Raw genomic sequence first — 25,025 nt, forward strand, 5'->3', positions numbered from 1 at the left:
GCTACTGTTGCTATTGATGATTATTATGACGTCATTGCTCAGATTCACTTGGCTCAGAGAGGGCGGAGTCAGAGTGACCCAGGTGGTCACTGCTCCCCTTCTTGTCCATCACATCAGCTGCCTCCAATAGTATTGCCTGGCAGCGTCACTTAGTAGCCCTCTCCCTCACAGGGCTTTTGAGGCAGACAAATGCCACTGATAAAGCAAAAGCAAATGTTTTGGGTGAATTCCCCATAGCTACACTAGATTTGAGGCTGAGAAATGGAATGCCTGTCACTGTTGACTGAAAAATACAGCTCTCCTAATAGAGTCTTGGTGCAGGAGCTGTTAGCCTTGCCGCCCTGCAGACTTGAAGAATTGCGACGTCGGCCTAACGTAATTCTGGTAACTTTGTCTGCTTCTGCCTCGGGTAGAAATAATTCAGATTTCACTCTCCATTTTCTTTAATGGGCTAAACAGCCACTTTGTAATACCTGTATTTTATGAGACATAATTCTGGATATTGTTTCTGCAGTGTTTTTGAAAAGACAAACCTGAGAGAGCCCGGCTATTTAACTTAAGCAATTTTAAAGTTATTTGTAAAATGATATGCTGTCTTTTTTGACCCAGTTACTTTATAAAGCTACATTCTTTGGCAAACATTAACACAACTTCTCCGTGTGTGGGCTAAATAAATATTCGGGCAACACTGATTGAGCGCTGCCTTGGGTAAATAATTCTCTCTCCACACATTTCCTAGTTTATAATGAGGAGTTTTCTTCGTGGTCTGACCAAATGTAACATTCCATTGAAAATGAGACATAAATCTTTGAGTGAGGGAGACGTGGAACCAGGGTTTGAGGAGGGTTATTAAAAAGGTGAGGGTAGCAGGGTGACCTCCTGAGTCCCCTGCTCCCCCGAGCTTTCTCTTCTCTCTGGAACCCATGGCTCATAGGGGACAGGAGAGAGCGGAAGCAGAAAGAATAAGAGACACGAAAGCCAGCCAGGCGCAGTGGCTCACGCCTGTAATCCTAGCACTTTGGGAGGCCGAGGCAGGCGGATCACTTGAGGTCAGGAGTTTGAGACCAGCCTGGCCAACATGGTGAAACCCCATCTCTACTAAAAATAACAAAATTAGCTGGGTATGGTGGTGTGCACCTGTAATTCCAGCTACTTGGAAGGCTGAGGCATGACAATTGCTTGAACCTGGGAGGTGGAGGTTGCAGTGAGCCGAGATCGCACCACTGCACTCCAGCCTGGGTGACAGAGGGAGACTGTCTCAAAACAAAACCAAAAGCAAAAAAAGAGACATGTGAGCCTTCCCTTCCCTCTCCCCATTCTAGCCTCCTCTCACCCAGGTCCATTCTTCCACTGTCATCCCATGATACTCTCTTGCATTTTAAAGTTTAGAAGCCCTTATTGCTTTGTTTTGTTTTTGAAATACAAATATCAAATTTTTTATTGTTCTATAGTAATACACATGTTTCTTCTATAGTACATTAAATCACAAGAGGTGGTAGTGTATCTACTAACACCTATACTTTTAAGTAGTGTTGAGTGTAAATGATACTTTGAAATATCTGCAGTAACTGATGTGATATGCAAACATCTGTGATTTCTTTTAATTTTTACTAATTTTCATTTTTTAAAAAACTTTAGTTTCTGGGGTACTCGTGCAGGGTTGTTAAATAGGTAAATGACATGTCATGGGGGTTTGGTATACAGATTCTTTTGTCACCCAGGTCAGAAGCATGGTACCAACAGGTGCTTTTTTGGTCCTCTCCCTCCTTCTGCCCTCTACCCTCAAGTAGGCCCCAGTGTCTATTGTTCCCTTCTTTTTTTGAGACAGAGTCTCACTCTGTCGTCCAGGCTGGAGTGCAGTGGCACCATCTCGGCTCACTGCAACCTCCACCTCCCGGGTTCAAGCGATTCTTGTGCCTCAGCCTCCTGAGTAGCTGGGACTACACGCGTGCACCACCACGCCCGGCTAAGTTTTGTATTTTGCGTAGAGGCAGGATTTCTCCATGTTGGCCAGGCTGGTCACAAACTCCTGACCTTGAGTGATCTCCCTGCCTCAGCCTCCCAAGGTGCTCAGATCACAGGCGTGAGCCACCGCACCCGGCCTATTGTTCCCTTCTTTACGTGCATGTGTACTCAATGCTCAGTTTCCACTTACAAATGAGAACATGTGGTAGTTGGTTTTCTCTTCCTGTGTTAATTCACTTCAGATAATGAAGCTCCTATCCTTGACCCAATCTCCACTCTACCGTTTGATGTCCAGTGTGGACTGCCCCTTTGAAAGCACTTCACTGCGGCTCAGCCTGAGGTGGAAGGTGTCCAAGGTGGCTGGAACACCTCCTGCTGGGGGTGTCAGTCTTGGCTTTCCTGTTTTCTGCCTGTGCAATGGTGGGTAGGTCCCTTGATACCTCGTAACCTCAGCATCCCTGTGGGTGATAAGGAGATGATAATAGTATCTTCCCGATGGGGGTTAAATAAAATAATTCTCGGAGTATGTGAAGCGGTACATGTGAAATGCTCAGCTTTGTGTCTGGCACATAAGGAAGTGGTCAGTGTTTAATCTTAGGGATCATAGATGCTGATAAATTGCCATTTATGGCACATTTCATGTATTGCCTCATTTAAACCTCCTTGCAATCTGTTATGACTCCTGCTGATGATGGGGAATTTGAGACTGTGAGAGGCTTGGCAAAAGGTCTAAGCTGTGAAGTATCTGGAATAGGATTCCACCTTCAGCCCTGCCTTAATGAAGACCATGGTCTTGCCACATTGCATCTCCCCGAGATTTTTATGGTTCTATTTTTAGTCACATTGGCTTGCGTTGGTAAATTTACCGTTCCTGGTCCTTTTGAGTAACTATCTCTGGAAAGGATTAAGTGCAATGATCAATCTAGCAGTGAAGTCCTGGAAGAAACCCATTTGTTAGTCTCCGGGCCTCCCCAGGCCTTATCAGGGCTTAGCCTTCGAGCAGCAGCAACACCTGCACCTGCAGTTACTAATTCCTGTGGAATGAAATAGGCGGGCCCGAAATGTACAGGCCTTATCCAGTGAATTCTCATAGGAGCAAAAAAAAAAGTGTTTTCTTTCCCCCTTGGAGTTCTGTTTCTTCTTAAAATTAGCTATTTCTTATACACAATAAGGACATATTCATAAACAAAGGAAAATACTCAAAAGTTGAAAAAAAGATTGAAAAAGAAAATCCTCCAATATATATCTACTCTTAGCATTTTGGCATATATTCTTACAGTAGTTTCAAATGCCCAGGCCATTTTGTTTTATTTTGTTTTTTTACAATTGTGGCATATGTACTCGTGATGGATTTGCTTGTTATCTCTGAATTAATTCTCCTACTACAATTCAAATATTCCAGAGATATGTATATTTTTAACACATTGTTAATTATCCCATATAGATAATAGTTTCTTTTCTCTCTTAACATTTTAAAAGCATGCCTCCAGGTTGTTCTAGATGGTCCTGAACAGTGCTTTGAATGGGGACATGATAGTAAACCAATGAGAGGAACCATGGTTTAGTTCATCATTCTCCTTCTGACTGGATTTTTAGGTTGTTACTAACTCTTTTCAGTTGTCGTTTCCATGGCCACGAACATCTTTGGTTCTAAAGCATTTTTCCCATTTAAAATTATTTCTATGGGATTGATTTGCCAGAAGTAGAATTTCTAGGTCAAAGGTACAAACGCTTGAGAAGTCCTGATACATATTAACTTGGGCCAGAAATCTACCATGTAATTGAGAGCACCTTGAGCTTGGCTTCAGAGCCAGGATGAGGACAGGAATACGTGGGCCTTTTGATTTGAAATGTTGAGATACGAATGTATTCTAGATGGGCCAAATAACCAGCTTATTTTATTTTAAAGTCAAGTGAATTTTCTGCCTCACTAATGTGCATGTCTTCAAAGACAAGTAGTGGGAACGGAGTGGGGATTTGTCATCCCGTAGAATGCCACCACATGGAATCGGTCCCGAGGCTTCTGAAAGGAGTTCCAAATTTGAATGCTTCCTAAGTTAGTTCTTGCGGTACAGCGCAGACAATATTCTTCTTCGACAATAGCAGAGACCCAAGTGCCCGGGCGCTTCAGGCGCTTCCAGGTCATGATTAACGTTCTTCAAAATAAGAGCAAAGAAAGGCAGGAAAAGGTCCTCTCCATTCCAGAAAGGAGAACAAAAAGGGAGAATTCTAACACTCTTGCCACCTCTGTTCTCATCCGTCCCATATTAAGAAGCATTCAAAGACTAGGATGGCATTTTGCAAACGTCTCATTCTCCCTGAATGGAAGGGCTCCACACTTTAGCACAACTCGTACAAATCTGCCTTCCCTCATTCTTTTTTGCAGATCATCTCCCTCCTCAACCCTTTCTTTATCATGACTCATTTGGAGCATCTGTGCATTTTTTAAAGGCTGGATTTTCTTTCTGTTGCCATTGAAACATTGCATTTGTACAGTAGAACTACTTAGTGGCACAGTTTGTTATTACATAGAATTAAATACAACCTATTTAAATCATGTACCGTGAAACCAAAGAGCTGTGTATGGAAAAAGCCTCATATAACCTAGTTTGCCAGGTCCTAACTCCCTTCATACATATACTAACATGAAAAAGACCTCCTAGCTTTTTTTTTTTCCCTTCTGTGTCTCTCTTGGTATAACACTACCCTGTTTTTGAAAGTACTTGTACTGCTAATTTATTCTTTAAAGAAGAGGGGGGAAACCTGTTGGTCCCCTCATAAAACAGTTAACAGGAAGCCCGAGACATCTTTTAGTGCCATTTTTGGCTGATGTTTGGAATGGTTCCATCAATCACCGCTATTCATGTATAGCTGGTTTTTATGTCAGTTAAACCATCTTCCATCAAGTTGGTGAAGCAGAGTCAGGGAACAAGATGAATAGCAAAACGTCTTCTGTGGCATGGAAAAGGCTTTGCTTTTAAATGCCCGTGTTGATTTCTTAATATTTTCAACTTCCTCTTCTGAAGCCAGTTCCCCCGGACCATCAGTCATGAGTCTGTTCTTTTAACCTTGTTCAGGTGGCGTGGGGCGGTGTGTGTGGTGGGGAGTGATGGGTGCTTGCCTGGAAGTGCGAGCAATTGATCAGCTGATGAGGGGTATTTATTATCTGTCCCTGACACCCCAGAGAGGGAAATAAATCCTTGGACCCCAGAGTGATTTTCGGAGCCACAAGAATGCAAGATGTCCTCTTTCCAGTCAGCCCGTAGCAGTATCAGTCTGTGCAGTTGGAATCTTGCATGGGGAGGTGTTTTTATTTCACACAAGAAAGAATGGCACGTCTTTCCTTGAAAGATGTATTTTGTATATCTTAATGTCAGTTATGTTTACGTGTTTGCTGCTCAGAAATCAACAGGATTTCTGCCCTTCCCCTGCCCCCTGTTTTTCAGTCCTTCAGAGAATATTTGTTGAGTGCAGTGTGTAAAATCATGGCGGTGCCAAGAGGGGGTGTGATGGGCATGGGCCCCCCCCACCGGCGGGAGGAATCTGTTTTCACTGACATTGTTTGGAATGGTGATGATAAAAAGCAGTTAAGCTTTGGTCAGTTTTATTAATGCTTTTAAGTCCATGGCAAGCAATGCACCCGTTATTACTTGCACCTAGTGGACATGGCTCTTATTGCTGCTGCCCCCCCTTTTTTTTTGCCATGGGTGCAAAAGGTGCCTCTGGGGGTCCCAGAGGACTCAGCATTGGTAAGGATGCAGTCCTAATCCTGAACGTGGGTACAGCTGACCAGGGAGGTAACGCATGAATGCAGCTGATAGGGCCAGTTGGACCCAGATTTCAACTGTGATCTCTATTTCCTTTGCATCTGTTGCATCTGCTCAAACACTCATTCTGCAATTTCCCAACACCTGCTCCCTGCCCTTTATAAAAGCTCATGGTTCCATCTGACTTTCCACTCCTGCATCTCTGGCCTTGGGGCAGGTCAGTCCCTGGATCACCTCACTGTCCTAGGGACGCTCTTCTGGTCCACACTGTGCCTACCTTGGATATGGAGTTCCACTTGTTCCCTTACCTTTCACCCGCCCATGCTCCTCACCCAAGCAGGCATTGATGGAGGGCTCATACCTTACTGAAGATGTGGGGAAAGAGGACACTTATGTAGAACCCAACTACAGGTGGAGCCTTGGCGATCCATAGCCCTCTGTAAAGTGGGGGATTGAAGCACATATCTTGCAAGGCTTGGGCATTTATCGCAGGGAGTGATGTGTATATGAATCATCAGCTATGCAACATAATGCTGATGCTAAGTAATAGCATTGATGGAGTGTTGGCATGAGCTGGGCACAGTGCTCCATCCTCTATGTGTGTATTAGTCCATTCTTGCACTGCTATGAAGAAATACCTGAGACTAGGTAATTTATTTAAAAGACACCTTTAATTGGCTCACAGTTCCACAGGCTGTACAGGAAGCATGATGCTAGCATCTGCTTGGCTTCTGGGGAGGCCTCAGGAAACTTACAATCATGGTGGAAGGCAAAGGGGAAGCAAAGCATCTCACATGGTGCAAACAGGAGCAAGAGAGGGAGCAAGGGGGTGGGTGCGAAACACTTTTCAACAACCAGATCTCATGAGAGCTGACTCACCACAGAGCAAACATTGCTAAACCAGGCATGAGAAATCTGTCCCCATGATCTAATCACCTCGCACCAGGCCCCACCTCCAACGTTAGGGATTACATTTGGACATGAAGGCTGGGTGCGGTGGCTCACGCTGTAATCCCAGCACTTTGGGAGGCCGAGGCAGGTGGATTGCTTGAGCTCAGTAGTTTGAGACCACCCTGGGCAATACAGTGAAGCCTCGTCTCTACTAAAATACAAAAATGTAGCCAGGCATGGCCGCACGTACCTGTAGTCACAGCTACTCAGGAGGCTGAGGCAGGAGAATTGCTTGAACCCGGGAGGTGGAGGTTGCAGTGAGGTGAGATCGCGCCACTGTACTCCAGCCTAGGTAACAGAGCGAGACCCCATTTCAAAAAAAAAAAAAAATAAATAAATAAATTTGACATGAAATTTGGTGGGGACACAGATCCAAACCATATCAACATGAATTAAATGACATCATTCAGTCCTCAGGACAACCCTCTGAGGAAGTACTCACGCCCCCCTGCCTTTTTTTTTTTTTTTTTGAGGCAGAGTCTTGCTCCATCACCAGGCTGGCACGATCTTGGCTCACTGCAAGATTCACCTCCCGGACTCAGGTGATTCTCCTGCCTCAGCCTCCTGAGCAGCTGGGACTACAGGAACGTGCGTCTATGCCCAGCTAATTTTTTTGTACTTTTAGTAGAGATGGAGTTTCACCAGGCCAGACTGGTCTTGATCTCCTGACCTCGTGATCCTCCCACCTCGACCTCCCAAAATGCTGAGATTACAGGTGTGAGCCACCGTGTCTGGCGTCGTGCCCCGTTTTATAGATGACAAGGCATGGAATGGTTAAATGTCTTTCCCAAGCTCATGGATTGGTGACGGTGGAGGTGTTGTGGATGTGAACCCAGGAAGTCCGCCTCCAGAGCTGCAGGCATTAATGCAAAGCTGCACTGCCTCATGAGGTCGCTGATGCACTCTCATTCCTTTTCCTCCAGGGACTCCTGCACCATGCCAGGCGCGGTCCAGAATGCCACTCGTATTGTTTATTTTAATGCTTAGTGATAGTAGCTACCTCCAGTGCACGCCGCATTAGCCTCTCCAGTGAGTTTCTCCTTTATTTTAAATGTAAATCTAGAGTTCCCTTAAACCCCTTAATTTTTAGTACGTGAATCTGAGGGCAGAAACATTTTCAGGAGCAGCCTGGGCTGAGTTTTTAATGTGGCAGCAGCCTCGGCTGGTTTCAGCGTGCAGGTGAGAAGGCCGTTCATCTGGAGCTTGGGCTACCCAACAGTGCAAGTAGGGAGATCAGAGCATGGAAAATGTTTTTGTTGAAACTTAGGTGGACCAAAATGATCATTTCAACAACATTTGGGACTTGATTTTTTGTATTTATATAGCCCCTTTCTTCCCAAGAATTGAAAGCCACAAACTAGAATGTGGCTTTTGAATGGTGAACATTCCACAAACATTTAATGCAGAGATGGCTGTGGGGTGGGGGCTGGAGGCTGGGGGCCTGGAAGGGGAGAAGGGGCACCAGAAGGGGAAATGGGAGGAAAGGGCGAGTGCGATAGCAAAGAGAATTCAGAAAGTAATAAAGCCCTGCAGTAATCAGAGGGCTGAGGCCAGGTCCCCAGTGAGTGGCTGAACACAGAGTGATTCAAACCCACTCCAGACCTGTGTTCTTAATCATTACCTTCACCTGGAGGGACAGACCTGGCCTTGGGCAAGCCACCCCCACTCCCTGGCTCTGTGACCTTGGCAGCTGACTGCCCCTCTCCAAGATCAGTTTCCTCATTTGTGTAACAGTAATAATCTCCAATTTAGGGGGCTGTATGGATATTAAATGAGAAAACACACACAGATCATTTCTTTAGCACAACGTCTATCTGGCACGTTAGCGAGAGCTCCAGAAATACCAATGCCAGGGTCACAAGCTTGGTTCTGGAGCTGGATGGCCAGGGTTTGATTCTTAACTCTCCTCCTTTCTAGCTGTGTAACTTTAGGCAAATAATTTAACCTCCATCTGCCTTTGTTTTTTCCTTGTAATAGAAGGAACAACAATGAACAACTTTTTTTTTTCTTTTTGGCAAGATTAAATGAGATCTTCCATTTGACATGCCTGGCTAATTGGCAGTGTCCAACAGATAGAAACAATTGGTATTGTAAGGACTGCTTACTGGGTACATATGCTGTGCCAGGGGAGGTGGAGGTGCTGTCATGCTGAACCTCTATTAACCTCAATAGGAAAGGTACCAGGTTCAAGAGCTGAAGAAGACACTCAGAGCCAACAGATAGACATGGGGTTTTATTAGGAGGTTACATATAGGGGAGAGAGTCCAGTGATGGCGGGCTGGATAGTACAACTGCCCACCTTACATACAGAAATGGTCCGGTGGCGGTAGGCTGGACAGGATATCCACCTCCCTACAGTCCAGTGGTGGCGGTGGGCTGGGCAGGAAAACCATAACCACCTGCAAATGTCATGTGGTTTATATCACACCTTCACTTAACACCCTCCCCCTAACAATCTCTACCTGGCAACCTTCATTTAACCCCAAACTCAGGACCTCAATCCCCTGTTTGGCCTGTGCTCCACGGGACAGGCATGGGGCACAGATGTCTGTTGTATATAGGGAACAAATCTCTGGGTTGGTCACTTCTGGATTCCCCAGCCTGGACCACACATTCAGGTGCATCTCCCACACAGGATCATTCTAAGGGTATGCTTACATTACCGCTGTTGGGTGTGTTTACCCTACAGGTGCAGAGATGGCAACCAAGGCAGCTGAGGATCAGGGAGTGGAGTAACTTGCCTACTTTTGGCTCTTCCCATCTGATGTGGCTGCACTAGATGTTGTTAGGAGGAGGAGGAAGCCTACTTTTGTTTTTTACCCAGTTTCCGTTCAAAGGTCGTATTTCATGGTGCCTCATCACAGTATGTTCTTATAGGCCCTGGCAAACAGAAGGTGCTCAATAAATGCTAGTTCATCAGGTCCCTCAATGAATACTCTGGCTTCCTCATCTTCCCTTGGCTTTGGTTAATTTGGTGCCCTCTTTTGCCGTTTCTGCAACCCTTAGTCATTGCTGTCAGCTGCTCATTACAAAGCATTGCCTGTTTCACTCTTTACAGGTGCCAGGCGTCTCTCAGCTCCTCTCTCTTTCCCATCCAACTGAGCAGCACCAGTAAATAGATAAGAAATCTGAAGGTCTACATCCAATCAGCTTCTATTGCTGCAAAACTCTTCTAGCTAACTTTGTTCTAAAAGCTGCCGGAAATATATTTACTTGCACCCAAGAAGATTCAAAAACATTACTGCTGAACCGCGATGCTTTGGGAACACATGGTGTCCTTGGCCACTTCCTTGCTTGTTACCTTGTCCAACAGCTGATTGGCATAGTACAGATGTAGACATCAAGTATTCTATTGTTAAAGGATTAGTCAGCCTCTCTCTACTCCCCACCCACTTATCTCAGTAAGGTTTAGTCAAGAAGCTGGAAATTAATGGGGAAGGAAGGTTTTGGGTTATGTGTGGATTTCATTTATCCATGCTATCTCTTCCCTCTATTAGCATGGTTAATTAAGAGTTGTCAATACATCTTTGTTGGAGTATTTGATTATTTTTTCAGCAGGGAAGATTAGAATGAAGTCTTCAGATCTGGCAAGTGTCATGGGACTTGTAAAGTAAATTGCAGGTTAAGCCCTCATTTTGATCTCCGGGATGAGAGCAAGCACAGTTTCATTGACATGTCATCAGCTATGATCTGAGGGAGCACACAGAGGTGCCCTTCGGGGAAAGAGGGGCATCTTGCACTTGTCTCCCATATTGAAAGGGTTCATTGCACAGTGAGTGTGTGCAAGTGAACAAATAGCAGACGGGTTAGAATGGACAGAAGCTAGCTCTGAGCACCTCCTGATTTATGCTTTATTTTTAAAAAAATCATACATATGTATATGTGCATACACATACATTGTTTTGTATATATTTGTCAGGTGGAGGTGTGTGTAAACAAATAACAGAAATGAGTTAAAATTGACAAGTTAGCTCGGTAAACATCTTGATTTATAATTTATTAAAAACTATGTGGGTATGTACATACATACAGACACACACACTTCTCCACCACCTGAACAAAAATCCCTTTTGAATCATCCTTCTTGCCTTCCAAACAAGTACACTAGCAAACACTTTTCCCAGATGGCAAATGACTATGCCCGTTAGGCATTTCTTTTAGCATTTGTGTTGACAATGGCCTTTATTTTTCCTTCTACTTAAGGGCGCTCACGTTCTAGAATACATCTTACCAGCGATTAATTATGCCTTGAGATTGCCAGGAGACGTAGACGAGCTTTTATTATTTTAGCCGCTGAATATACCTCTAGATAACACAATACATATTTACAATGACAAGCTTTGTATTATTTATAGGATTATAGCAAATCATCAAAAAACAACCCAAAAAGGGCCACTTAGACCAACATCCTTATTTCTCCCTCGGCTTCATCATTGAATTATGCATGCATTACAAATGGCAATAAGGAGTAAAGGTCGGTTTAGAACAACACAGATTGGAAAATTACACCATTTGTTTAAACAACATTCATTATTGATTATTCAGCATAGGGGCTGATAGAAACGCAAACAGTGGCAGTAATATCATCTATTTACGTAGGCCCTTTATAAATGTCAGACCATACCCTCTGTTTAGATCGGAACAATTGTTCAAATTTTCCAGCTCTGTTTTGCAAGAGAGTAAAGATGAATTTGGCATCTACTTCCTTGTGTCTTCTAATTTTTGAAAGATTTTTGGTTTTCTCCCTGTATCCCTGAAGAGAGAGAACTGGGGTTCAGATGGATTAAGTAATTTACTTAAGGTCATGCTTCTAAAGTTATAAGTACTGTTTCCATCATATAACACTTAGCATGTCTGAAGCCAGTAATTTATTAATAATAGTAATGATAATAATTATAACCATATCTAATACATATTAACTCTTATTTTACCAGTCCATGCACAAAGTGTTTTGCATGTGCTTTGACTTTCAGCCTTTACAGAAACCCTGTGAATAGACATTATTATGATGTTCACTTTATAGCTGAAACTGAGGTGCAAAGGAGTTAGATACCCTGCTCAAGATCACTGGATTAGTAAGTGGCAGAACTGGATGATGGAAGTCATCACTGTGTCCCGGTATCTGCAGAAGTGTCACACTTTTGTGCTTTGACCATCTCCTCATGACCCATGAATGCCATGATTTCATGAACCTGTTCGAACAGTATTGGTTTAATGGTTGATTCAAATGAGTGTTCCAAAGGTATCCTAAATATATTTAGGATATTAGAAATAAGATATTTAACTTTACTAACATAAAACTTCAATTTAGTTTTAAAGAGTCATAGAGCAGCATAAACAACATGACTTTCAACTAAAATGGAATTCACTAAATAAAACCCAAGAGATTAATTGTAGGAGCTATGTCCTGGTGACTTGGGAAAGAAAAATGTAAGGTGGTAAGCTTACTCACGTGCTTTCGGCGTACACTTCCCACCTCCAGCCTTGCATTCCCCTGGTACAACTCAACAGGCATTTCATTTTGCCGTGCAAATTGAGTACAACCAGGAAGCTCATCGCACAGTTGCTTACTCTGAAAATCTGGTCTAGCTAGCGTGGCTTAGCTAGTATAACTTTTGAGAGGTCTCCGTGTGATGGTCTTTTTTAATGTCTTTCATGAAGAATTCTTCTTTTTTTTTTTTTTTTTGAGACAATGAGTTGTTCTGTCACTCAGGCTAGAGTGCAGTGGCGTGATCATGGCTCACTGCAGTCTTAACCTCCCAGGCTCAAGCGATCCTCCTGCCTGGTAGGTGGGACTACAGGTGTTCCCCACCAAGCTCAGCTAAATTTTTTTTTTAAACTATTTGTAGAGATTGGTGGCAGGGTTGGGGGGGTGGGTCTCATTAAGTTGCCAGGGCTAGTCTCGAACTCCTGGGCTCAAGCAATCCTCCCACCTCGGCCTCCCAAAGTGTTGGGATTACAGGTGTGACCCACCACACCCAGCTGAATTCTTCTCTTGATCGTTAATCCCCACCCCTCCCCACCCCAGAAAATCCATGTTATCTTTTTGCTTAGAGGTTCACCACCTCTGTTCCATCACTTAGACGTTTGTTTGGGCAGCTGTCCGACTTCCCTCTCCTTTATTTTCTTTTTCTTTTCTTTTCTTTCTTTTTTTTTTTTTTTTTTTTTTGTTTGAGACAGGGTCTCACTCTGTGGCCCAGGCTAGTATGCAATGGAGCAATCTCAGCTCACTGCAACCTCTACCTCCCAGGCTCAAGTGATCCTCCCACCTCAGCCTCCCAAGTAGCTGGGACCACAGCCTCCCGAGCACCTGGGTGCATGCGACTGCCACTATGCCTGGCTGATTTTTTATATTTTTTGGTAGAGATGGGGTTTCACTCTGTTGCCCAGGCTGGTCTCGAACTCGCAAGTTCAAGCGATCTGCCTGCCTCATCTTCCCAAAGTGCTCGGATTACAGGTGTGAACCACCACATCTGGCTGACTTCCCTTTCTAAGAGCCCTCTTGGGGCTCTGATATGCACCTCTCATTCCTCAGCCCCTGTCAGGTTGTTGAAAACCCACTGTCTGCCCAGAGGCTGGGAGCACATCTTGGCCTGCCTGGTGTGGAGGGCTGGGAGGAGGATTGCAGGAACTGCTTAAGAGGCCTCACTTTGCAAGAGCAGTTCAGGATGTGTTTCCGGCAGTTTCCAACATGTGCCACCCATGGCTTCCCCTTTCATGTTCCTGGCCTTTATGCTAAGTTCTCACATTGTTATTTTTACAAGTCTTTTCCAAGACCTCTGATTTTCTAGACTGTTTAACATTTGCCATAACCAATAAGGGTATAACTGTCTTGGCACATTCAGAACCCCGTCCCCCTGCCGTCCTTCTAATCAGTTTCTGGCACACTATGTTTATGAGCTTACGGAACAGCTCCTAGGTTTTCTTACTTCCAAAACAGTGGGCAAGAACAGCTAGCTACCTTTTAGAAGCAGGAAAAAGAAACATAAATGAATAAACCTAAAGAATTTAAAAACTTGGAAGACGCTAAGAAACTATATTGCCGAGAAAGAGAAATGTAAATTCCGCTGGATTAATGAGCGTTTGTGGTTACTTCTCTCTTTGTTGCTTAAGCAGGGGAGAAACAGAAGTCATAGCAAAGAGAGAAGTAGCTACAAAAGCTAATTTATCCAAAAGAATTTAGATTTTTCTGTCTCAGCACTATAGGGGGCATGGTTACTCTCCTGATGTCTTTTGGGGAAGGCGAGGCACAAAAGAAGGGCATCTTTTTCCTTCATGCACTCACCCCACTTAGGAAAATATGTACACTTGAGATGCCAGAGACACACCCAAGTAGAACACATCCCAAGAACAGTCAATAATAATAATACCCATCATTTATTGAACATCCACAATAGCCATTCATTTTTCTAGTTCTTATAAATCCATGTACTCCTCCCAGTAGCTTTATGAGGTCTTATTATTCCCATTTTATTGATGAAGAACTTAAAGTTCAAAGAAAGGAGTAACTCATGGCCAGGAACAGTGGCTCACGCCTGTAATCTCAGCACTTTGAGAGGCTGAGGTGGGCAGATCACGAGGTCAGGGGTTTGAGACCAGCCTGGCCAACATGGTGAAACCCTGTCTCTATTAAAAATACAAAAATTAGCCGGGCATGGTGACATGTGCCTGTAGTCCCAGCTGCTCAGGAGGCTGAGGCAGGAGAATCACTTGAACCCAGGAGGCGGAGGTTGCAGTGAGCTTAGACTGCACCATTGTACTCCATCCTGGGTGGCAGAGCAAGACTCCATCTCAAAAAAAAAAAAAAAAAAAAAGGAGTAACTCATTCAAGGCTACATAATTACTCCATGAAGTGAGCACAATTCAGACTTCCAATCTTGTGTGGCCTGTCTACCACACCATGTGACTTCATGCGTCTCCTAAATGAGGGAAACAAAAGCTGGAAATTGTCACCCCCTGTCAGCCCACAGCGCTGATTTCTAAATCTACTGGCCTCTACTGCCTCACTTCTCACTGTAATCTGTCTGACCCTACCTTCCAGCTTCTCTTGAGAACTTGACTCTTAAATTCATTGGTGAGAAAGGAAATTTTTGCTCCAATAAACCAGGCAGCTCAGTCCAGGAGAGAAATGTACTGGACTCAGACTTGGAGGACACAGCTTTGCGACCCTCCTAGACCATGTAAGGACTCTCTGCTGGCCTCAGTTAACTAAGGCCAGCAGAGGGCCATTAGCAAACTGTCCTTTGCTAAATGGGACTAATGGGAAGAATAGTGTGTGCCAAATAAGGTGGTTGAAGGATTGGATGAGATTGACATTTCATTTGCATTTAGTGAATACTAGTTGAATGACTGAATGAATGGTTGATGAACAGAAACATGAAAAGAGAATAGAGCAGAACATAGGTGAATGGTAGTAGATTGGCTCTGACGCCCCCCTTTAGAATCACGCCAGCTGTCATCTGTGATTGCATACCTGTAGAAGTCTATCATTTCGTAGTCTATCTAAATGTTGACCAACTGAGTTGTTCAGTATACAGACTGAACAACCATACAGCGAATCCCTAATCTCCTGCACTGTGATTCAGAGTCAGACAGGTCCAGATGCATTTGCTTCAGGTGAGGCCAAGGCAGTCCACTCTTAATGGCACATTAGGCTTTGGACTGGAGGCCATGTCTTTTACATTTCTCAGCAATCAGAAGGAATGGGGTCGCCCCATGAATGTCTTAACCACATACAGGCTCCTGGCCTGGGGTCTTCATCTGGCTACTAGATTGTTTAAAGAAGGATTTTTGTGATTCTTCTAGGCTGACACATTGCCTGTCATCTGTTGTTTTTCTAATCTAGTAAACATTTGGAAAATGAAGGTTTAGGCATGTATGTTTCTCTTACGTAGGAAGGGGAAATAAGGCCATGAGATTGCATGAGTTTTCTTTCCAAGTTTGTAGAGATGCTGCTGCAGATCTGCACAATGATTGAAATATTTGCAACCTGTAGAGCAGCAGGGTATTTATTTGGCAGCAAACAGTATTGATGGATTCGGGGAATGCCATTTGACAGTTACAGGCTCCCGTGAGGCGGTGCAGGCTCCTTCGAGCCAGGGATGGAGCTGGGGATTGAATGACACAAGACTCTTTGGGTATGTCTCAAACAATATAAATCACCAGCAAAATCTCACTCCTACAAGGAGAACCTGCAGGGAGCTCCATGGGAGGCACTGCTGTTTACTCTCCTCATTCCCCACTGCAACCACACAATTAAAACCAAGGAATGGAATCTGATGTCTACCGCAGCGGTTTTTTCCATCTCCATTCCTTCTGCATTGGGAGGCTTAAAAAAAAGAAAAATTAGATCACAGATTCTTTATTCTTTTGGAAGGATTTGAAATGATTATCACTCATGCTCTGCTGCTTTGAATGGAAAAGTGATTTGATAACTTTCAGAACTCTTAGCCTTCTAAGACTTAGATTCTGATACTATCTCATTTATGTGACTTGGGACAAATGGCCACTCTCTTGCATAGGATTTTCTTTTCTTTCTAGAAGCAGGAACTGAGTATGTTTCCAGTTTTTTTTTAATTCTCCTAAAAAACATCAGAGACTATATATATAAAATCTCGCAAACTTTGTTTCCTGGAAAAACAACAATATTTAAATGCAGCTCATACTGTATGTAAGTATGACGCAGGAAAAACTGTTAATTGTGTGACAATTGTGACTTCTGAGCTGCTCATTTATTAAAATATTCTCCCTATAATTAAAAATATTTTATTTCAGAGGCATGGCTCCATTAATTTCACATTTCCTAATGATGTTTGAAGGAAGTTTTAAAAATCATGTTAGCCACTTGTACAAAAACAAACTAGTCATATTGTAGCATTAATAACAAAAAAATTCCACTGTTTAGTTAACGTACCAGCAAATTCTACCATATATTGTTTGCTCTCCGTTTAGTGGGACTAAAAAGGGATTTAGAAATAGGCTATATAAACTGAATGCAGTTTCACTGGAAGATTTAATGCCAACATGTTCTTTTTTGGTATTAATATATTGCAATGGTGTGAAAACTAAAATGCCTTCAGAGATGATCTTGTCCTTTGGAAAACCGGATTACCACTCGGATGCTACGAGGGGTAATCTGGTCTAAGTTTATGGTGTGTTTGCCAGGGCTCTGCTTTAAAAAACAAAATAAACCCTTTTGGAGGCCTTGACAGTTCCATGGAATTCCTAGGAACTGCCTAGAAGGTGAATGATCCAGCCCAGTTGTTTTATTCTGAGTTTGGCAAACATGATAGAGAAGAAAATGTACTTTTATGTGTTTGTTCGACAGTTAAAGAGTATTCCAGATTCCTCCCTCCAAAAAAAAAAAAAAAAAAAAAAAATGCATATTCCCTAGCCAAGGCCCACATGGCTTTTCTTTACTTTAAGTGCTCCTCATATTATCTTGACCTTAAAGTTTACAGGGTAAAAGAAACATTTATGGAACAGTTAAGACCAGTTAGAACATAACGACTTGCCTCATTATCACACTCCACAAATCTCCACTTTACAGAGTTCACTTCCCTGCTTGCTTTAAACATGTGTTTGGCCTGCAAAGAGCGTTACTAGTGCTCACATATGGAAACAGAGAACTTCTCATTCCTTACCTCAGACGTGCCAAAAATAAGAATCTTTAAGAACTCTTAAAGTAATTTAGCACCACATTAATAAAAGAAGCACAATTTTGAATTAGTTCTGTAAGTATGTGTTTGAGTTAGAAATAGAGTTTTAAAAAACTGTCTGTTCAGATAGTTCATCTGCTTAATAAGTAAACAGCTCTTTCAAATCAACAAGCTCAAATAAAACAAACAAATAATGGGACAACTGGCAAAACTCTAAAAAGTGATACAAAAGACCAATGAATATTTGAAAAATGTTTGAAGTTATTAGCAGAGAAGAAACAATTTAGAAGAGAGACTGTATTCCATTTCATTTTTATTTATTTATTTTTGAGACAGAGTCTTGCTCTGTCACCCAGGTTGGAGTACAGTGGCACAATCTCGGCTGACTTGCAAAGTCTGCCTCCCGGGTTCAAGCCATTCTCCTGCCTCAGTCTCCTGAGTAGCTGGGACTACAGACACGCCACTATTCCCAGCTAATTTTTGTAGAGATGGAGTTTCACCATGTTGGCCAGGATGGTTTTGAACTCCTGGGCTCAAGTGATCCACCCACCTTGGCTTCCCAAAGTGCTGGGATTACAGGCATGAGCCACCATGCTCGACCCCATTTTTATAAATGTAAAATTAACTTAGGTTTACACTATTAATACACAAGGTTGAGAAGTATAGAAGTGGGCATTCTAATATACTGTGGGTGGGAAGAACAATTGATTTTCATAGTTCTGAGATACAGTTTGGAGATCTCTATCAAAAGTTTTATAAATGTTTGTTTTTTTTTAACCTAGGAATTTCATATCTAGAAAAATATCATAAAGGAATATTTAAAGATATACCCACAAATTTATGTACAGTGATGTTTATGCTTATATTATTTATAGACTTTTAAAAAACTTAAAACATTTAACAATTGAGTTATTTTATGATGATCTAAACTGCATAGGATAAAATCCTATGCAGTTTACAGAAATATAAACTAAGTGCTTCATTAAATGGATCCTAGATCCCGTGCCTCCTGACTGAAACCCCCCAGCAGGGGTTGCCAGAGAACTTATACAGGAGCGTTTCTCCTGGCATCAGCTCGATGCCCCTTGGGGACAGAGACTCCCAGAGGAAGGAGCAGACAGCCATCCTTGCTGTGCTGCAGCCTCCACACCTCCACAGGTGACACCTCCCGGTGTGGGAGGGACCCAGTTGAACAGGGTCTGGAGTAGACCCCTAACAAACTACAGCAGTGTTACGGGGAAGAGGGGCCTGACTGTTAAAAGAGAAACAAACAGAAAACAACAACATCACTAACAACAACAAACAAGTTCCCACAAAGACCCCATCCAAAGGTCAGCAGCCTGAAAGATCGAAGCTAGATAAATTCACAAAAATGTAAGGCTCATTTACATTACAGGCTCATGCCTGTAATCCCAGCACTTTGGGAGGCTGAGGCGGGCAGATCACTTGAGGCCAGGAGTTTGAGACCAGCCTGGCCAACATGGTGAAATCCTGTTTCTACTAAAAATACAAAAAAATTAGCTGGGCCTGGTGGCGGGCACCTGTAATCCCACCTACTTGGGAGACTGAGGCAGGAGAATTGTTTGAACCTGGGAGGCAGAGGCTGCACTGAGCCGAGATTGCACCACTGCACTCCAGCCTGGGGGACAAAGCGAGACTCCATCCATCTCAAAAAAAAAAAAAAAAAAAATTAGTTATCTCAGCCCTTTCGGAGGCTGAGGCAGGCAGATCACTTGAGGAGTTTGAGCCTAGCCTGGGCAATGTGGTGAAACCCCGTCTCTACCAAACATACAAAAATTTGCTGGGTGTGGTGGCGCGCCTGTAATCCCAGCTATTGGGGAAGCTGAGGCAGAAGAATCACTTGAACTGGGGAGGTGGAGGTTGCAATGAGCCGAGATCACACCACTGCACTCCAGCTTGGGAAATAGAGTGAGACTCCATCTCAAAAAAAAAAAAAAAAAGTTATTGATTAACATTTAAATATAAATTACAAGTAATAATGAAAGTATGAAATTTTTTATTGATTCATAAATATTTGGTTTTAATGAAATATGATGTGAAGCTATAAGTAAAATTATTGATGTTTGAAGTTTATTTTTTTGAACGTTTAAATCATATCACATTCACATTTTTTAAGTAAAATGAAACAAGTTGAAATTTTAGCATAGAATGTTTATATGGTGGCCAGTAAAGCAGGTTGGTATCATGCTTTATGCGTGTTCATTCTAGTCCTACACATGTAGAAATGTAAGATTTTAATGTTTTAATATTAGCTGCCACTTATACCTGTTGTGAATTCTTGCCAATTAGTAAATATCTCTTAAATTATGAATTGGAACACAAAATAATGGATACTCTACTGCCGGGACACAATACCTTATTATGTAAGAATCTATCAGGTTTAGGCCAGCTGAGAGAAAGGATTTGACAAGTTTAATTAGTTTATCTTTTCTGGTATCTGAAGGCTTACAAGACGCAAAGCCTTCTGGCACCCAGAAACCTTTAGTGTTTCTGAGATGGAGAACGTTACGCCACTAACCATCAGGGCCTTCAGATACAAGTCAGAGAGTGAGAGATGGGGAGCAGCCATTTTCTGGGGCCTGAACCGTTTGTCATGAGAATGGATGCCAGGGTCACTTGTCACACCCTGCCAACGCTCAGCCACAGATCTTAAGGGTCAGAAACACCCATATATTTTCTAATACATTTATTTTGTGGGTGTTTGCTATGTGGTATTTTCTAAAGGTCAGAGTCAGGCTGGGTGCGGTGGCTCACGTCTGTAATCCCACCATTTTGGGAGGCTGAGGCGGGCGGATCACTTGAGGTCAGGAGTTTGAGACCAGCCTGACCAACATGGCAAAACCCTGTCCCTACTAAAAAAAACACAAAAATTAGCTGGGTGTGGTGGCATGTGCTTGTAGTCCCACCTACTCGGGCGGCTGAAGCAGGAGAATCCTTGAACCTGGGAGGCAGAGATTGCAGTGAGCCAAGATCGCACCACTGCACTCCAGCCTGGGTGACAGAGTGAGACCCTGTCTCAAAAAAATTAAGAAAGAAGGAAAGAAAGAAGGAAAGGAAGGAAGGAAGGAAAAAAGAAAGAAAGAAAAAGAAAGAAAGCAAAAGAAGGAAGGAAGGAAGGAGGGAAGGAAGGAAAGAAAGAAAGAAAGAAAGAGAAGGAAGGTAGGTCAGGGTCTAGGACAGTGGTCTGTCTTGCCCAGGTCTAAGGGTAATACTGTATTCAGACACTCATTCAACCAGTCAAGACAATGTGGCCCCCAGTGTTACTGGACAGCATTGAAAGCATTGGTGACGCAGCAGTGAATTCAGTGAAAACCTTCCCTCCTGGATGTTCTGTTCTACAGGATGTGTAGGAAAATTGGAAAGTGAGTTTTGATCAGCATGACGAAGGCTTTAAATGCCTGGCTTAGGAATTTGAACTCTAGGAATTGGTGAGTTTTTTGTTTTGGTTTTTTAATAGGAAATTGGTTATTTAGGGGAAGCAAGATTTTCATAAGATTTATCTAACAGCATTGTTTGAGGTCATAATTTAATTGATTATTAGGATAAAATATTAAACACTTCCAAAGCTTACGATTGAGTTATGTCAGTTCTAGACTGATTAATTGAGGGGCGGGGGCGGGTCACTGTTTTGTTTTTGTTTTTTAATAATAGTGAACTTGCCCTTTTCTTCCTAGGATTATTTTCTTGGCAAATAGTGACAAAAGAGAAGTTTAGGTTTCATACAAAAGCTTTGTTAATAGGTTGTTTCATTAACTGCAGGCTTACCAATTTTATGTTATTTTCTATTTACTTATAAAGGGACCAACTGATTTTGGTCATTTGTTTCAAGATAATTAATGTATTTGCAGAATATACCAGTGTTCCTAATTTTAGGTACTTTTTTTTTTTTTTGAGACAGAGTTTTGCTCTTGTTGCCCAGGCTGGAGTGCAATGGCACGATGTCGGCTCACCGCAACATCCACCTCCCAGGTTCAAGTGATTCTCCTGCCTTAGCCTCCCGAGTAGCTGGGATGACAGGCGTGCGCCACCGTGCCTGGCTACTTTTGTATTTTTAGTAGAGATGGGGTTTCACCCTGTTGGTCAGGCTGGTCTCAAACTCCAGACCTCAAGTGATCCGCCCACCTCAGCCTCCCAAAGTGCTGGGATTAGAGATGTGAGCCATCTTGCTTGGCTGAGGTTCTTAATACCTTAAATTCCATGAAGACAGTGACCTTTTTTAGCTTCCAGAAAGGGCTAGGCCATGGTAGGTAACATGCATATGAACAAATGAGTATTAAGCTGTATGACTCCATGCATAGCATTAAAGATTACAAGGATGGCATTCTAGTGAGTTGGCAAATATCAGAAATGAGGAGAATTTAATTTTACCAGCACCCTAATTAAAATGGGAAAGTTTCTTAGGATACCTTAGTACTCTGTTTTGTTCTCACTGTGGTGCATTTACCACTGAATTTTAATTTTTTTAACATTAAAACTATTTTATCAGCCTATGCAACATAACAGGAACCCATCTCTACAAAAAATAAATAATTAATAAAAATTAGCCAAGTGTGGTGGCGTGTGCCTGTAGTCCCAGCTACTTGGGAGGCTGAAGGAGGATTGTTTGAGTCCGGTGGTTCAAGGTTACACTGAGTTATGATTGCTTCACTGCACTCCAGTGTCCTATCTCTAACCATACAAATTAAAAAAAAAAAATTAAAAGGGAAGTGATAAAGACGTAACATTCATAGTGATTGTTGTCTGTTGCCATGTCTATATTCATTTTAGGTATTGTAGGACATATATCACGTGCAATTCATATAAATTATCTTCACAAGTGATTACTTATGCTTTTATACCTGTGTCTACTTGATTCTACAGCCCTGGAAGAGATTTGCTATCATCTATGTTTTGAACCTCAAATTCCTCATTCTGCTCTGGGACTTATGGATGAAGTGTGACTTCTTTCTATCCAAATTGTGCTTTATTTCCATGATGATTGAAATGACCACAATATGTATTAAAAAAATTATTTATTAGAAGTCCACTTGGCAGATAATGCCTTCAAAAATAAGCTGGTGGTGTGGTTAATACATAATCGATGGTCGTTAGGAAACAGGAACTGTCTGTCAATCATTTGGGAACACGTGGAAAGTATATCCCATGTCCTATTGACAAAACTCTGGCTTCCCCATGTTTTGTCTTGTCAATAGCTCACCTTTGGCCTGGCTTCAAGATGAGATTCACCTTGGATTCAAGATGAGAACATCTTTGATGTGCTGCATCTGTGTAGAATGTATAGCTCAGAGAAAAATGAATCTCAATAAGGCAGAATCCCATGTTTGGTAAGGGTGGGGACAGTTTACATTGCCTGCGCACCCTGGATACTAATATCTTGCCTACAGTACTTAATGGATTTCTTCACCTTTATGAAGACAACAAGAAGGACCAATAGGGAACATTCCTTTTATAATGGAAACCAGCTGTAGTTAATTATAACTGTTTGTAGCCACTATTGATCTACAGTGGGTTCTGATAAATCCTTCTGACTTCTCCAAGCAGAGGAGTACCATATTGTGACTAAGGTCATAGCTCCCCATTCTGATCTAGTCTGGGCTTCCTTGGTTTGGCTGATTCTATTGAAATTTTTCCTAGGGCCCCATGAATTTCCACACTATCTGTGCTGGGATTAGTGGTGTCTTTGTTTCTGATCTCTTATTGTTATTTATAGATGATTCTCAGTATCCTCTTACCTAATTTTATATGTATGTGTGTATGTATGTATGTATGTATGTATGTATCTATCTATCTATCTATCTATCTATCTATCTATCTATAAAATTTAAAAGCTGGTCACAGTGGCTCACATCTATAATCCCAGCACTTTGGGAGGCTGAGGTGGGTGGATCACTTGAGGCAGGAGTTCGAGAACAGCCTGAGCAACATGGTGAAACCCTGTCTCTACTAAAAATATAAAAATTAGCTGGGCATGGTGGTGCTCACCTGTAATCCCAAGTACTTTGGGGACTGAGGCAGGAGAATCACTTGAATCCAGGAGGCGGATGTTGCAGTGAGCTGAGATCCCGCCACTTCACTCCAGCCTGGGCGACAGAGCAAGACTCTGTCTCCAAACAAAACAAAACCAAAAAAAGCAACAACAAAAAAACAAACTTTAACCAGCATTTGCTGAGCAATTTCTTCTGAGACTTGCCATCTCCCCTTGGCCTCCCATCCCAACTCCATTGTACATTACCCAGCCTCCTGCTTCGTATACATGCAGGGGCAGTCCTGAATAATTCACTGAGATCTTGGCACAGGAAGCTGGGCAATGGGAGGGACATTTAATCTGCTTTTGTATGGGAGAGTTATGTTCTGTTTGGGTCACACCTGAAGACTGATGTTCCACTGGACAGAACCATTATTCTTCTTGTGCCACGCTGTTAAACAGTTGTCCACCCAGAGGAATAGCACAGGGACAGGTCTCTTTTGACATTTTCATGTGTACAGCATGTGGGCTACATTAGGCTTGGGCCTGGTCTTTCTTAACATACCTTACACACCACAGAGCCTTGGGGATGAGTCAGTGTGAGGTCTTGCTTTGATGATATTGTACTGTTTGTTTATAAGGAGATGTAATTAAAAAATGAAACTCAGTTGAAACTTTATGATGGACCATATAACTCGGGTGCTTTTCCTTTTTCTTTTCCCTTTTTAATGCATAAACCTCTCAAGGACGTTACAGAAATGGTACCTGGTCATGAAAATTACAGTGGTCTATAAATAATTGCCAAAAGATAAGAAATCTTTAATGCAAATTCCTGGGGACCTTGAGTAAGGTGTGGATTGTGGAGAAATAGTTCTTTACTTCTGGGCATATATAGCTCTGTTTAAATAGGAATTCATGATATGTTAATGGTATGATAGTTAACCTTCAGCTGGGGGATCATAAGTCCACCTTGACCCTAAGCCAACTTGCTGATTAAGATGATGTTGATGATGAGAGTAGCTACCATCATATTATAGCATCATATTACCAAACAATGCTAATAGCTACCATTTATTTTATGTCTACTGGGTTCTGATGCTGTCTTAGGTTCTCTGCACAGATCCTCATTTATTTGTTCTATCCTTATTCCTATGCTGTGAGTGGCATTGTCTTGGTTTTTCAGGAAGGGAAAATAAGGATAAGAAAAGTTATGACAACTGCCTAGAATTTGAAGTGAGGCTTGTAGGTCTGAATCATTCCTTAGAAGTCAGAATGCATGACAAAAGTGGTGCCCATCCTTTATGGCACCACCATCCCTTCTCAGTGCATCCATGTCATATTGAAAAAAGTGACATTGTTTTCTCCTTTTGAAATCTGTTGGGCCTGCTTTTGACCTGTGGCTCTGCCTGAGCAACTCTTCTCTTGTCCCCGTCCACATGGTCCATTGACCTCCTCCTATACCCCAGGCAGCAGAAGTAGCTTGTGGAGAGCCCAGCTCCTAATGTTTATGTGTGAGGATGGCTTCATTAGGAAGTTCCTGGCTACCTTCTTTGCTGTAGGAGTGTTTGATTTAGCGCCTTTCTGGTTCTCCCGTCTATGCTTCTAGGGTATCCACACTTTCAGACTTGCTCAGGAGCAACTGCGTTTGTTATGATCTTTGTCTCTGGATTTGTAGCTTCCCTTCTTCAGGTCTAGCTG

The 25,025-nt window shown here is 42.5% G+C and overlaps 1 protein-coding gene and 1 long non-coding RNA gene across 5 annotated transcripts in view; both read left to right on the forward strand.

The window, feature by feature from the left end:
- Positions 1-25,025, forward strand: part of WWOX (WW domain containing oxidoreductase) — a 1,116,547-nt gene that overhangs the window by 140,805 nt on the left and 950,717 nt on the right. The gene's annotated exons all lie outside the window — the stretch shown is intronic.
- The window catches only part of LOC129015814 (uncharacterized), a 91,433-nt gene continuing 66,545 nt past the window's right edge, over positions 138-25,025 (forward strand). The window contains exon 1 of the long non-coding RNA XR_008494673.1: positions 138-384. This is a non-coding gene — a long non-coding RNA (uncharacterized LOC129015814). The remainder of the gene's footprint in view (positions 385-25,025) is intronic.

Source organism: Pongo pygmaeus, chromosome 18, assembly GCF_028885625.2.
Source record: "Pongo pygmaeus isolate AG05252 chromosome 18, NHGRI_mPonPyg2-v2.0_pri, whole genome shotgun sequence".
NCBI classification, from domain to species: domain Eukaryota; kingdom Metazoa; phylum Chordata; class Mammalia; order Primates; family Hominidae; genus Pongo; species Pongo pygmaeus.